A 14,862-nucleotide genomic window follows, 5' to 3' on the forward strand; every position below is an offset into this window, starting at 1 on the left:
ACTTCTCCATAGTATTGTTACTGAGTTCCTTCTAAGCCTCACTTAGCAGGAAATCCTTCCCTCCAGACACATATAAGTCTTTCATGATTCAGAAATAAAGGCTAGTTTCTGCCTTCAAAAGCTAGTCACATATTGTGAGTCCAGATTTTCAATAATCTTATGGCATATTTTTTCTTTTCCTGCAATACCTCTGTCCTAAATCCTGCCTTTTTATTTCCCAACCCCCCGACTAGGCATCATAGCCATCTTCAGAGTTCATGGGCCATAATGGCTAGCATCCAGATACAGGATTGGAAAGACTTCATGCACCATGCATTTTACGTTTGCAGAGCTGATGGACAGAAATTATGACTGAGGGTTACTTACAGATCCTGACAGTCAGACATGTAAGGTGTCACCAGGATCCCCTGAGGCTAAAAGAAGGGATTCCTGAGAAATTTGCCTTGGAGTGACTAAAATACAATGTTTGCAGACAATTAGTTGCTCAGTGAAAAGGTAGGTTTTCTTGTAATAGAGCTTGACAGACACTTGCTTTTGCCAGTGATTATAAACCTGCAGTGTATGGTCGGATACATTCACTTGCAACAATGAATGAGAAATTAATTTTGAAATTGAAAGACCGGCAACTGACAATTTCTAATGATGCATCTTGTGGTTACACCAATTTGACAGAAAAGAAAAAATTTTAAATTGCAGGTTTTTTTCTGCCTTGTATCTTTATGTTTTTTTCCAAAATTATTTTGTCTCTATTTAAAATTTACTGTAATCCTGCTGTTTGCTGTGTCATTCAGGATATTGCAAAAATGATTCTGTGTTTTTACTCTTACGATTAGCATAAATTGTATTATATTATATGGGATTTTTTACAGGGGTGAGTGAAAGCATTGGATTTTGAGTAAAGATACTTAGTATTTAAGCAGTCCTTAGCAGAAGTATGTTGAGAACTTTTTTCCCTAATTTTACAAACCAGTTGCTAATTACAAAAGCTATTCAGTTTTTATGATTTCTTATTGTTTTTCCAAAATCCTCTTTAATATTTCCACTTATTTTTTATTTCAGTTCTCTTTGTGAAGAGAACAGTGAATATGACCTAACAATCTTATTATAGTCGCAATGGTTTTAAAAGTCATAGTTATTACAGGTGCCTAGGCAAGAATTTAATTCTTTTTGTCATTGACTCTTGCTTTGGGTAAGATAGCTTTACATGTTGAATTGAAAATAAATAAACAAGCATGAATACTCTCTATCCTTCAACCATAATGGGTATTTGTCATGCTCTGATAGTGGAAAATAATTTTGCCTAGGTGAATGCACCTAATCAGGTAAGATTAACAACCTGAATTTTTATCCTGAAAAGTCAAGGTATCACTGTAGCATCAGCATCCCCTGTCCCAGGTTCCCTAGATAGCTACTGAAGAGTTATGCCATCCCTGAATTAAGTGAAAAAGGCAGCAGCATGTTAGGAATCTGTTCTTCAGAAAAGAGTAGGGAGGCTATACTGGATGGCAATCTAAAGCTTTACTCAGGACACTGTTGCAGAGAAGGAAAAACCCCTCCCTGGAATGCAAAACCCTATGCTCTAGGAAGCATTGACAATGCCTGAGCTTGAGTGCTTTGTCCTTTTCAGGTAGTGAGAATAGCCAGAGCTCTAAAAAATGTGATGTACAGAGATCTAACAGATTGAGGTTGTTTAGTTTGTAGCAGGAAGGGAGAAATGAATGTAGTTTCCTGAAACCAGGACTCTCCAGAACCCAAGGCTTCATCCAACCTGGCCTTGAACACTTCCAGGGACGGAGCATTCACAACCTCCCTGGGCAACCCATTCCAGTACCTCACCACCCTTATATCCAATCTAAACCTCTGCTGTTTAAGTTTTAACCCATTACCCCTTGTCCTATCACTACAGTCCCTAATGAATAGTCCCTCTCCAGCATCCCTGTAGGCCCCCTTCAGATACTGGAAGGCTGCTATGAGGTCTCCACGCAGCCTTCTCTTCTCCAAACTGAATAGCCCCAACTTTCTCAGCCTGTCTTCATACAGGAGGTGCTCCACCCCCCTGATCATCCTTGTGGCCCTCCTCTGGACTTGTTCTAACAGTTCCATGTCCTTCTTATGTTGAGGGCATAAAAAGGTCCTTTCCAACCCTAACTATTCTATGATTCTATGCTACTTTTGGTCCAAGTTTCTCATTCTTCTCTGTCTTTTAGTACATGCTATTGGTTGTAAAACATGCAATCTACATTGTAAATTACATGTAAAACATGCAATCTACAGTAGCTTATTGGTAAGCCCAAAAAATTTGTTATATGCGCACATGTCTGTGAATATATTCCTGCCAATTTAAAATAAATATTTCTGTCAACTCATCAAAACGTGGTGATATAATTTTTCTTCATCCTCCACTTTCCTGACTGTAAGCAACTACATTTTCTAGCTGTAAAATGAAGCTACTAATAAAGAATTGTTAAAATATTTTGGCTTTGCATTGAAAATTAGTCATTATGAAAGTGAATGTGGAGACAGAAGGAGAAAATATGTGAGGTTCAGCAATGTTCTGACAAGAAACTGATTGCGTAGGTGGACTTAGAAAGACTTGTCTGAATAATGCCTATGCAGTAGATTCCTGATGGGAATGACAGAATTCAGTTCAGTATCTATTGTGAGAAGTGTAAGGAAAAAAAATGAGATGAGAAAAAAAAAAGAAAAAAAGAAAAGAAAAAAAAAAGATTCTTTCATTAATCAATTTATTAAACAAGAGAAATTGTTCTACAACAAACTGTCTTTGAGACCTACAAAAGGAAAAGGAAATAGTTTTACTAGAGAAGACTGGTAGCTCAAAGTGAATTGCAGGGATCTTTTCCCTAAGATGTAATGGCCAGATTTTGGTGGGCACTAGTAATAGTGTGCTGGAGTGGGGCTATAGTGTGTATAAAACAGTTATGACACAGAAGGTTATTTCAGAAAACAACCATATAATATATTATATAGTTCTAGAATTCAACAGGAGGTGATATGGTCACTGCTAAAGTCTACTTTTCACGGTCTTGAGAAGTTAGTGGTGAAGGTGTGTATAGTCACTTACATGTGGGCATTCTGGGCTTCTGGGATATGTATGCAGTCTTAGAGATAAAGACTGGAATTATCTTAAGAGTGTTCTGTAAAACTGAAAATGCAATGTAATTAAATATATATATACATAGCATATATATGGACTTTTATAAAAGTTATCCACATGACAACCAATATATTGTTTCATGAACCACATTAAACATGTGGGGTTAAAAGGGAGTTTTCAACGCAACTAGCAAATTTGGAAAGCACAGCTTTGATTTAGATGAAGTGAAATTACAAACACTGAAAGGCACCGAAGTGTTGCATTTCAGGTAGAAGGAGACTGTGTAAAAAAATACTGACACATCTGACATATATATTTTGTGGGGTGCATTTATTTGATCCAGGCAACTTTTTCAGGTGTGTTAATGAGGGAACTGCAGCAGTGAAATGTTTGTGTCTACAGCTTCCCAGCTAAAGATTTCTCTTGTATGCCATACTGGAACTTTATGTATTATACTTTATGTATCACTTTTATTTAGAAAAAAGTTTCAAACACAGAGTTAGAGTTACGAGCACAAAATTAAGTTATATGCTCAGAGAAAAAAAAATTACATTTACAATTAAATAAAACCTGCTGAAACACTTTAAATGCCATAAGAAGGTAATTTGTAGATGCAGCCTTTTTTACTATTAAACAGCAGAATCTACATTAATGGAATTTTTATTCTCCCCTGCTCCCTTATGCAGTATCAACTTTTTCTTCTTCTGCCTAGCTTTCCACCAAATTCCAACTTTTACTGCAGAAGTGTGGAACTATAAATGATATGAACTGTGAGAGAAAAGGGTATTAGGCTTGTGCGGTAAGGTTTTGTTTTGAGTTGGTTTTGGTTTTGTTTTGATTTTTTTTTCTAAATATCTTGCCAAATGAAGGTACTGGATAAATGGTGTTTATGTTTTAAGGATTAGTAAAATTAAACCTTATTTATACTGGTAGTGGAACAAACTTTTACTAGTTCAGTTTTGACTGGGAAGAGTTATAGTTCTGTAAGGCAGAGTACAGACATGACAGATACATGAAAAACATTCACTTACTCCACTTGCACAGGAAAACAGTCTATGTACTTTGGTGCATGTTGATATAAATTATACTAACTCATCCTTCAGGAGGATAATTTGTTTATATGACCATGTTTTCAAAACCTCAGTTGAAGTAGCATCCAAAGATGCATAAATATATTATTATGTACTGCAGATGTCACTTGTGTATGACAGCAGAGTAAAAAATAACAAATAGCAATTATCTAAGCAGCTGCATTTTATAAACACAGTGTAGGGCCTCAATTTTAAAATCATAATGAAATTCTCAGTAGTATTCACAGTGTTTTCCTTATCTTCTTCTTTTGATAGCAACATGATAGGCAATGTTAAATTCTATACCATGGTTACTAATTGCTCATCAGAAACATAGCCTTGCACATACTATTTTAGGCTGTGCTTTGCAGGGGACAGCCATTTGGAAGCAAGGTTAAACTATAAAATTCTTAATTCTGAGACAAGGATGGCAGTTTCTATGGTAATCCACATTTGAATATGTCAATGTTCAACATACAGACACCATTATTGGAGATCCCTGTAGCTTAAGACATACAGCAAAAGCAGAACTTCATTGGAAATAAAGTCAGATTGTATAGTAAGTGAAATATGTAAATCCCTTTTTACTAATCCACTTTGCTAACTTACCCTCTTGTGTCCAGGTCTTAAACTGACATCTAAAAATGCAGCTATAATCACTAAAATATCAACATGAGTGTGAACAACTTCCTAGATTTGAAACAACCTAAGCATAAATGTCTCCAGTAAGCATTTAGTTTAAATGTATGAAGACAACTAATTAGAAAATTAGAAACCAATAGGTTGGTATAAATGTAGATAGCAAACATTAGTGTAGTGCTTCCAAATGACAAGTTCAGCTGCCACGTAACAGTTCAAAATTATACAAACAGTAAGTGTAACAGATCATGTCCTCTGTGACTTAGTCAGACTTCTTTGTATTTATGTACTTGTGTTTTCCATGACAGTTTCTGCAAAGCTTAAGGACTATATATTAAACAGTGGAAGAACATGGAAAGCAGTGTTTTGCATACTCATCCTTAGTTTCTCAGTATCTGGGAACATGCAGCACAATGCATGGCATGTACTGAATGTGTAACAATTAACCACTAGTGCAACGGTTAATTCAACACAGTAAACTGGGATCCGCTTATTCAACACATTAACCATAGAATCATAGAATGATTAGGGTTGGAAAGGACCTTAAGATCATCTAGTTAATCTGCTGCTTGGATCATTAGTTTATATCTTCTCTTTTGGGTGTGTCTAGTTTATATCCAACTTCATTTTCTCATTATATAATGAGAAATTATATATACCTTGTTTTATTCATGTACTTGCAGTGCAAAATCTCAGCAAAGATCTAAACAAAAAAAAGGCATAAAAGCATAATATGAGATGCTGTCCTAGGCAGGAAACAGAGAGATACCTGCTCCTTATTTCCTACAATTTTCCTGTAGGAAGGCAGCATAGATGTGAAGCGCAATAACATATTAGAATTGATGCCCAAGCATACTGTGTTACAGACTGCAGTTGAATTCAACACAGTGTAACATGCACAGAATTTGTATCTATGAATATGCAGGTGATTTTCTGAGGCATGGTGTAGTTTAGTGGCAAATGCAATGCACTTAAAGAATGTAGTAATGACAATGCTTGCAATTAACCTTCCTTTGATAAAAAAATCTGTAATACATTTTCCAAGATCCATAATGAGAAAAGAACTCAGTCCCATTCACTGCTAAGCTTCCAGATGCAGTTACATTTCATGGTTATAGAGGGAATATGCCAAACATATGTGTAGGCATACATATAAGTTTATAGGACTTGGGAGGCCATAGGAGGACTGGAGAGTGATAGCCAGGCCTGGTGGTAGACTGGCAACATGACTGTCTGAATATATTAAAACCCCTTTACATGCAACACTTAGTTTTAGCTTGCATACAGTTGAGTAATTCTGTATGGAATAACTTAGTGTAATATACAAGAGAAGAATATTAAATTTGCACTCGGAATCATCCTGAAGTTAGTTCAGGACTGAATGTTGACTTTACACTGAGAAAAAACCCATACATTTCTTTTAATTTATCCATAACAACACTGATTACAGCTAAAGGAGTATTTTCAAGGAAATTATATGTCTGTGACTGGTTTACAACATCTTTAGAGAAAGAAGGGAATAGAGCAGAAAAAAAGATATTCTGTTTCCTTCTCCACACACTGGGAAGCTCATTGAACTAGTTAATAGGTGGTATGGAAGTATGCTAAGGCAGAATTTACTACAGCTTATTCTCTTACAGAGGAAAAGAACATAATATCTTTGTCGCTGACATGGGCAATGGAATTGAGTGTGCCCTGAGCAAGTTTGCTGATGACACCAAGCTGTGTGGCTCGGTTGATACACTGGAGGGAAAGAATGCCATCCAGAGAGACCTTGACACACTTGTGAGGTGGGCTGATGCCAACCTCATGAAGTTTAACCATGACAAGTGCAAGCTCCTACACCTGGATCAGAGCAATCCCAGGCACACCTACAGGTTGGGCAAAAAGGAAATTCATGGCAGTCCTGGGGAGAAGGACTTGGGGGTGTTAGTCAATGAGAAAATGAACATGAGCCAGCAGTGTGCACTCACAGCCCAGAAAGCCAACCGTATCCTGGGCTGAATCAAAAGGAGCATGACCAGTAGGTCGAAGGAGGTGATCCTGCCCCTCTACTCTGCTCTCATGAGACCTCACTTGGAGTATTGTGTGCAGTTCTGGTGTCCTCAACATAGAAAGGACATGGTACTGTTAGAACAAGTCCAGAGGAGGGCCACGAGGATGATGAGGGGAGTGGAGCACCTCCCATATGAAGACAGGCTGAGAAAGTTGGGGCTGTTCAGCCTGGAGAAGAGAAGGCTGCGTGGAGACCTCATAGCAGCCTGCCAGTATCAGAAGGGGGCCTACAGGGATGCTGGTGAGGGACTATTCATTAGGGACTGTAGTGATAGGGCAAGGGGTAACAGGTTAAAACTTAAACAGCAGAGGTTTAGACTGGATATAAGGAAGAAATTCTTTACTGTGAGGGTGGTGAGCTACTGGAATGTGTTGCCCAGGGAAGTTGTGAATGCTCCATCCCTGGCAGTATTCAAGGCCAGGTTGGATGGAGCCTTGGGTGATATGGTTTAGTGTGAAGTGTCCCTGCCCATGGCAGGAGGTTGGAACTAGAAGATCTTAAGGTCCTTTCCAACCCTAACTATTCTATGATTCTATGATTCTAATATGAAGCAAGTTGTTATTGCATTTCCTAGAACATACATTTATGATAATATCAGCTATTATAGAAAGATTTAACTTTATTTGTGTTATTAAGGAGATCTAAAATGAAAATAAACAAATTGTGAAGGCTTATGATCAGGAAATGAATTTAATCATAATGATTACTTTATAGTGAAAAAAAAGGAAATATTACTGTCCCTTCAAGGTAGATTTTTTTGTTTGTCAGTCTTGTTTTTCAACTATTCAGTTTTATCCCAATATTTTTTCCATTTTCTTTTTTTTTCTAAAGGAACAGAAATGAAATTTAAGTTCACCTCTGCCTGATTAAATTCTGTACTACTGTGTATACATGGACAGAATGTTAAAAACCGCTCAAGATTTTTTTTTTTTTGCATAAGCCAATGTTCAGACAGGGGATCAAATCTTTCAGAAAGAATGGCTGGCTGCTGCCTGGATAGTAATAGAAATCCCTGTTGCAAGGATCTGTGTAACAGCATCTTCCACTGTATCAAGATATGCTCCCTGAATCACCTTTCTACTAGGTTCTTGTACTCCAGCTGCCCATGGTCCTACGTAAACAGTCCAGCAACACCTGTAATCCCTCACTATCGATTGCCTTCATATAAATACAAAGTATGTCCTAATTATCTTACCTATGCATGCAAGACTAACTTATAATTCCTGAGTCTGCAATAACAGTTTGTACCTACAGTTATGTACAATTTGGTCAATTCTACAATTCTGAACCACATGAGGTTCCCTGGGACAGTCTGAGTCTCCGCCCAGGATATTAATATGCATATTTAAATATACAAATTGGTTTAGGCACAGCAGAATCTGCCTGGGGAAATCTCTAGAACTTTCTAAAATTTCCAGCTGGAGAGTTCCTATAGCAATTACTCAAATATTATGTTATGACTGAGAAGTAAGTCAGTCACCTTGTCTCAGGTGGGTCTTTTACCTCAAGCCAGATCGTTATATCTATGCAACATCCATGCAGAGACCATCTGTGTTGTTTCTGGACCAGGGAAATAATGACTTAATGCACTGAGTGCATTAAGACACAGGCCCTGCTCTGATGCCTAACCACACCACAATTATAGAGAAAATCTGAATTTGAACTTTATTTTTCCTTTATGACTTAGATTCCAAATTTCTTGTCATTGTATTCTTTCCACTTAAATTAATGGCTTGGTGCAAAGTTCCTTAAGGGAGAAATTACAAAACAGTACTATAAGCTTCGCTTAGAATAACCAGGGAAAGTAAGTAGTTTCAAATATTGAAACTAAGATAAAAAAGGTGCACACTAAAAAAAAAGATAATTTTTATTTGATCAGTGCTTCTTTATAATGAGAATGTAGAGGGGGAATACAGAAGCATCATGTTGTTTCTGAACTTTGGATTGCAATAGGATGTTATACTAAACATTCATCTTAGATGATTGCATTATAGAGATATATCACCAAATGATGAATGCTTCCTAGAAGCTTTTATTTCAGGTAAGCTTGAGTATTATAACTTTAGCCAAAGGTAGATGGCTTAAGGATAGCTTGGCTGAGGAGAGAACTAAGGCAAGAAATTCTTTGTGGATCTGGAAGTTTAATTTTCTAATATCATTTCTCTGAAATCTAAATCAATAATTTAATATTTTTAATATCTTTAGGATCATTTTTATATCTTAGTGGGAGAACTACTTCTTCTGAACCTTTGGGCTGAAGTATGCCTCCTTGTCTGCATAACTTCTCCAAATTTATCATAATGTGTGTAATGAATTTCTGTAACAAACAGCCCTGAATGTACTGTCTGAAATTTCCTTTACTGTTCAAGAAAAATATGGCAGTGATGATAATCTTGTCTATGAAAGCAATCATCTATTGGTCAGTGCAATACAGCTGTCGTGATATAACCCTGGTAGGCAGATAAGAATCACATGGCCACTCCCTCACTCTCCAAAAGTGGTATGGGGGACAGAATCAGTAAAGTAAGAGTGAGAAAACTCATTTGTTGAGACAATGACAGCTTAATAATTACAAACACAAAACACCAAAACACACACACACACAAAATTATAAAGAAGAAAAGAAATGATATCAAGGAAAAAAAAAGTGATCTACAAAACCCCACCTGCTCACCACCAATCAACTGGTGCCCAACCAGTCCCCAGACAATGGCATCCCCAACCAACTTCCCTCACATACCTGAATTTTATTGATGAGCACAACATCATATGGTATAGGAAATCCCTTTGGTCATTTGGGGTCACATGTCACAGGTGTGTCTCCTCCCAACTTCTTGTGCATTCTCAGCAGTTTATTCACCAGCAGGGCAGTGTGAGGAGCAGAAAAAGCCTTGACCTTGTGTAAGCATTGCTCAGCAGTAAGATCCCTGTGTCATCAATATTATTTTGGTCACAAATCCAAAACATAACCCATACAACCTACTGTGAAGAAATTAACTCTATCCCATCCAAAACCAGCACAGCAGCTTATAAAATTCCTTATCAAGTTTAAGATGGAGGGCACTTCAGTAAGAGAGGTGACCCAGCATGACTCCTGTAATCCATCAAGTCTCTACATCTTATGTTCAGCTGCAGTAAAACCTTTATAAAATGCCTACAATCTCAGAAGCCTATTTTCTCCAAGGCTTTTTAATTCTGTCTTTAGAAAGTGAGTAGGTATTCCAGTTTTTGTGTTACCTTCCAAACTGCTGTGCGAGTCCAATTCCAAATGGCTCATTTTGCACAAACCAAAGTTTTATTTCCTCAAACCCAAGAGATTAACCTATTCAGCATTAACTGGTGCATAAAAATGTGACTGTTCTGTGGGTGTAGAGTAACATTGTTATCCACAGATTCAGAGCAATAAATGCATAACAAAATTCCTACATTGTCTAAGTAATCTAGTTATCTCTGGACTAAATATTGTGAACTTATGCAGCAGTAGCCTTTAGGGCAGTATCAGGTCCACCCTTTAGGGTAAACAAAATTGGTTTCAAAATCAGTCAAAGTCATTGAAAAATATATTCCTCGGATTTCTATGGCAGTTATGTTGTGTCACAAAAAAAACAGATAAGGAAAGAACTTTTATGAATGTTGCTATTTAGTTGACATTATGAGCAATATTAATTTTTAATTTTCACAAGGCTTTAAAAATAATCTAAATAGATATTTTCTTTTTCAGTTAGGTAAATTTTAGGCTTATTTGAAATGCTACTGCATTTGTTACTGAATAAAACAAAATAACTTTTCTATCATAATAGAAACAGAAAATAAATTCATAAAATCTAAGAATCATAGAAAGACTTGGGTTGGAAGGGACCTTAAAGATCATCTGGTTCCACCCCTCTCTGCCACAGGCAGGAATACCTTCTACTAGACCTCGTTGCTCGAAGCCCCATCCAGCCTGTCCTTGGACACTTACAGCTATGTGACAGCCACAGCTTCTCTGGAAAACCTGTACCTGTTGCCCACCACTGTGACTGTGAAGATTTTTTTCCTAATTTCTAATCTAAATGTACCTTCTTTCAGTTTAAAGTCATTCTCTCTTGTCCTATCACTACATATCTTTTAAAAAAATTGCTCTCCAGCTTCACAGTACCTTTAGAATGGAAATGCTGCTCTAATTTATCTACAGAGCCTTGACTTCTCCAGGCTGTTCAAACCCAACTCTCTCAGCCCGTCTTCACAGCAGAGTTGCTCCAGCCCTCTGATCATCTTCATGGCCTCCTCTGGACTCATTTGAATAGGTCCATGTCCCTCTTGTGTTGGAGGTCCTAGAGCTGAGTGTGGTACTCCAGTAGGTGTCTCACAAGGGCAGAGGGGCAGGATCGCCTCCCTCAACCTTCTGGTCACGCTCCTTTTGATGCAGGCCAGGATATGGTTGGCTTTCTGGGCTGCAAGCACACACTGTTGGCTTATGTTGAGCTTCTATTGATTAACACCTCCAAGTCTTTTTCCTCAGAGATGCTCTCAGTGCAGTCTCTGCCCAGCCTGTATTTGTGAAAATTTATATTTTTGTGTATAACTTTTTCTTTTTGCAATTGATTTTAACAGCACCATTACAAAGACAGTCTGCTTGTGCTGTCAAAAATGATATAAATATATTTAAAGCAGGAGATGTTGAGTTTCATTTTGATTTGACAGGGGAAATCAATAGACATAGAAGAAACCCAATTTTGGTTTTGCAGCTGTTTTGCTTTTCTTTCATTCCTTTATTTATTTATCCACTAGTGACTTTAAAATTTCAGCTGTTCCTTTAATGCTGTAGCTATTTTATTAGGATAAAGAGGAACGGTGCACTGCTTTGCTCTTGTCAAGCTGGTAATTCTCAGGACAATTCTAGGAGCTGTCCTGAGAACTGTGGTGCTGATATTCCTTCTCCTTTTCTGCTGTAACACTACCTATTCCAGGAAAAGCGCCAAAATATTTGCCTTAAAAAAGCTGAATATCGTATGATTGTAATGATGAGTGGCTTCTTGGCTGACACTGTCTGGCAACAGATGATGAGTGCTGCCCTTTAAGTAGGTGCCACTGCTCAAATGTTCAGGTAACATGAAAATAGCTCTCAGCAATTCAAAAAATAATTGTCATTTCATTCCTCTTCACAAAAAATAAAAGCAGAAGGAAAAAAGAAATCCTCACAAGGAAAAGGAAAAAACTAGTGATAGGCTGATGCAGTAAGTAACACAATGTAATATTTATATTTTCATTGTGACAGATTTCATGTTCAATTAACTCAAGGCCAATTTTCAATAATCAATTTTGGATAAAATCAACTTATTTTGGGAGAAAATGAGAGATACTCTGCTTTCCACTAAAAGGAGTGATTTTTGTTGACAAATCATGGTTACATTGATGTGTCATGCCATGTAACTGGCACTGAAACAATAATGTCACATGGCTTCATAAAAAGCATAATTGAAAGATGTGTAACTAGCTTATAAAGTTGCAACTGAGCTCAAAACTAGGTTTTTGGTGAAAGTCTAGTCCAGACTGTAAGCTCTCTTCCAAGGAGAGTGAGAAGTCCTTGGGTTATTTCCAATGTGTTTATGATTAATCTGCAGGACTTATTTCTTCTGTTAGTCATATTTTTAAAGGTATATACTTAAGCAATATAAAGTTGAAGTACTATGCCTACTGGAGCAAAATTCCTTATGAGAACTTTGATTTAAGAATTATTATTAGCTTTAAGGGCAGGTTGGACAGAGCCTTCGGTGACATTCTTTAGTGTGAGATGCCCCTGTCCATGGCAGGGGTCTTGGAACTTGATGATCTTAAGGTCCTTTCCAACCCTAATTATTCTATGATTCGATGATTCTGTTTTCTGGGTTTTTTTGGCATATGAGAAAACACTAAAGTTAAAGATAGAAGATGGCTTTTGAGAGTGTCAAAAATCCATATTCTTGGAGCGAGAGGAAAGGGATGCATGCTGTGTGACTATGACCAGTTTTAGACACAGTCCGGGAGCATGCACCATGGAGACAGCACGCACATGCAGTCACAGGAATGTCAGGGGAGGCAGCTGTAGCCAGCATACTTTCTTTGCTTCCATCATGCTGGGCAGAGCTGTGTAGGCAATACATAACAGAGTGCAATACCTGGGTGTGGCAAGCAGCCTGGGTCCCCTGACCGAGAGCAGGTCTGCTAAATGTCTGTATGGGATTCACATATTCTTAAAGTCCTTCCAACACTCTTCTACTATGAGGTAAAAGACATACTGACACTTCCAGGAAGGATGCTTTCCATCCAAGACAGACAAGCTCTATATTCAGAGCAGATGATTTTCATTTCCTGTGAACTAGGGCAGTGCTCAGACTCCCTTCAAGCTGCCTTCATGACTGGGAAGTTAAACACTGACATAGCGGTTATGCTTCTGAATACTACACATTGTGGAAATCTGTAATAGGTAAGACTTGCCTGAAGCTTAATCTCCAGTGGCTGACCCTGTATGTGGGTTTCCTTTCCCGTAGTGACCAGATATAGAAGAGTGAAGTGTAGCCTGTGACAGCTAGGTGTATGATAAAAAGCATTACGAGATGGTGTTGGCTGAAATACACCCATTTATGACAGGCTCATTTATAGAACTCAGGTGGAAGCATTTACCTCAAAATTATCATTTGTTTTCTCTGTCATCTTTACATTTTACCTAAGAATGGGGAATAATATTAAACCAGACTTCAAAGAGAATTTTTCAAGGAAAGACTTAAAATGCTAGGAAGAGATAATTCATTTCTGAAAAAAAGCCCACAACACCAAACCAAACAAGCCAACACATTATTTTCTGCATTAATATAAATTCAATTAATCAGTTCTGATATCCTGTCTCACCTATATAGAACATCAATAAAGCTTTTATGAATATTATACATTGTGTTTGAGATCCTGTGTATATTAGAGAAAGCAACTGTTTTGATTAAGGTCTCTAAGCAAAGGCAGATCTAATACTTGAATTACAGTTACAGCTGAATTCCTTAGCCTTTAAAATGGCAAGTAGTAATTCTTGTAATTAATGTGTACTTAATCTTATAAGAATTCCAAATAATAGAGCTTCCACTATATGAAAATTATTTTTTAATGAGTCTGATGCAGAACGCTTATAGTGTATGAGGCAGATTAATGTATCTTTCTATGAGGTTCATCACTGAGCTAAAAGCTTCGCTGCTCCTTGTACCCTACAGGGACACCACAGTTTCAGCCTCATTTTTTCCAGGAAATAAACTCTGGTGGAAAGTTACGTTTTTCCTCATTCCTTGTGGTGATGTATTTCCATTTCCCTTCCTCCCCATCCTTTGGACTGGTCTACGATTTCTGGGATTATTGTCAGGCCTTGGCCTTTGTGCAACGAGTTGGGTAATGAAGTGTCCCTTGTCCATATAAGGAATTCATGCATGGCTAATGGGGGAAAGCACTGGTTGTACTAGGATGTCACCATGGCTAAGGTGGGAAGTGAGAGCAGGGATAGTCAGTTATTCCCTGACAGCCTTAGGGTACTCTTTTCCCTGTAGCATAAGTGGAAGGGTTCCATTGTTACTGGAGCATTGAAAAAAATTCTAATAATTGCCTACTTGTATTGTAACTAGGATGGAGATTTACTAATTACTAAAGCAAAAAATCTTGGAACCCTATAAATATTGCTCCTAAGTGAGACCTTTTGAGTTTCCTTAGAGTTTGCAGACTTGAGAGTTTGTGATAATTGAGGGACCATTGTCAAAAGATGCAACTGGGGATGAAGTACCTCCACTCTTCAAGACTCAAAACTAGTATGCTGAGAAATGCTGAGACATTTGATGTGAAGATTTGACTGATATTGAGAGGAGATTTTAAGAGGCACCTCTATATGCCTCGATGTATGTGTGTGTGTTTATTGTTATAGCAACTGTAGTAAATTCTACTGACTCACTTTACAAGATCCACCTTAAAACCACAAACTGTTGTTATATGAA

The sequence above is a fragment of the Melopsittacus undulatus genome, chromosome 1, assembly GCF_012275295.1.
Source record: "Melopsittacus undulatus isolate bMelUnd1 chromosome 1, bMelUnd1.mat.Z, whole genome shotgun sequence".
Classification (NCBI taxonomy): Eukaryota; Metazoa; Chordata; class Aves; order Psittaciformes; family Psittaculidae; genus Melopsittacus; species Melopsittacus undulatus.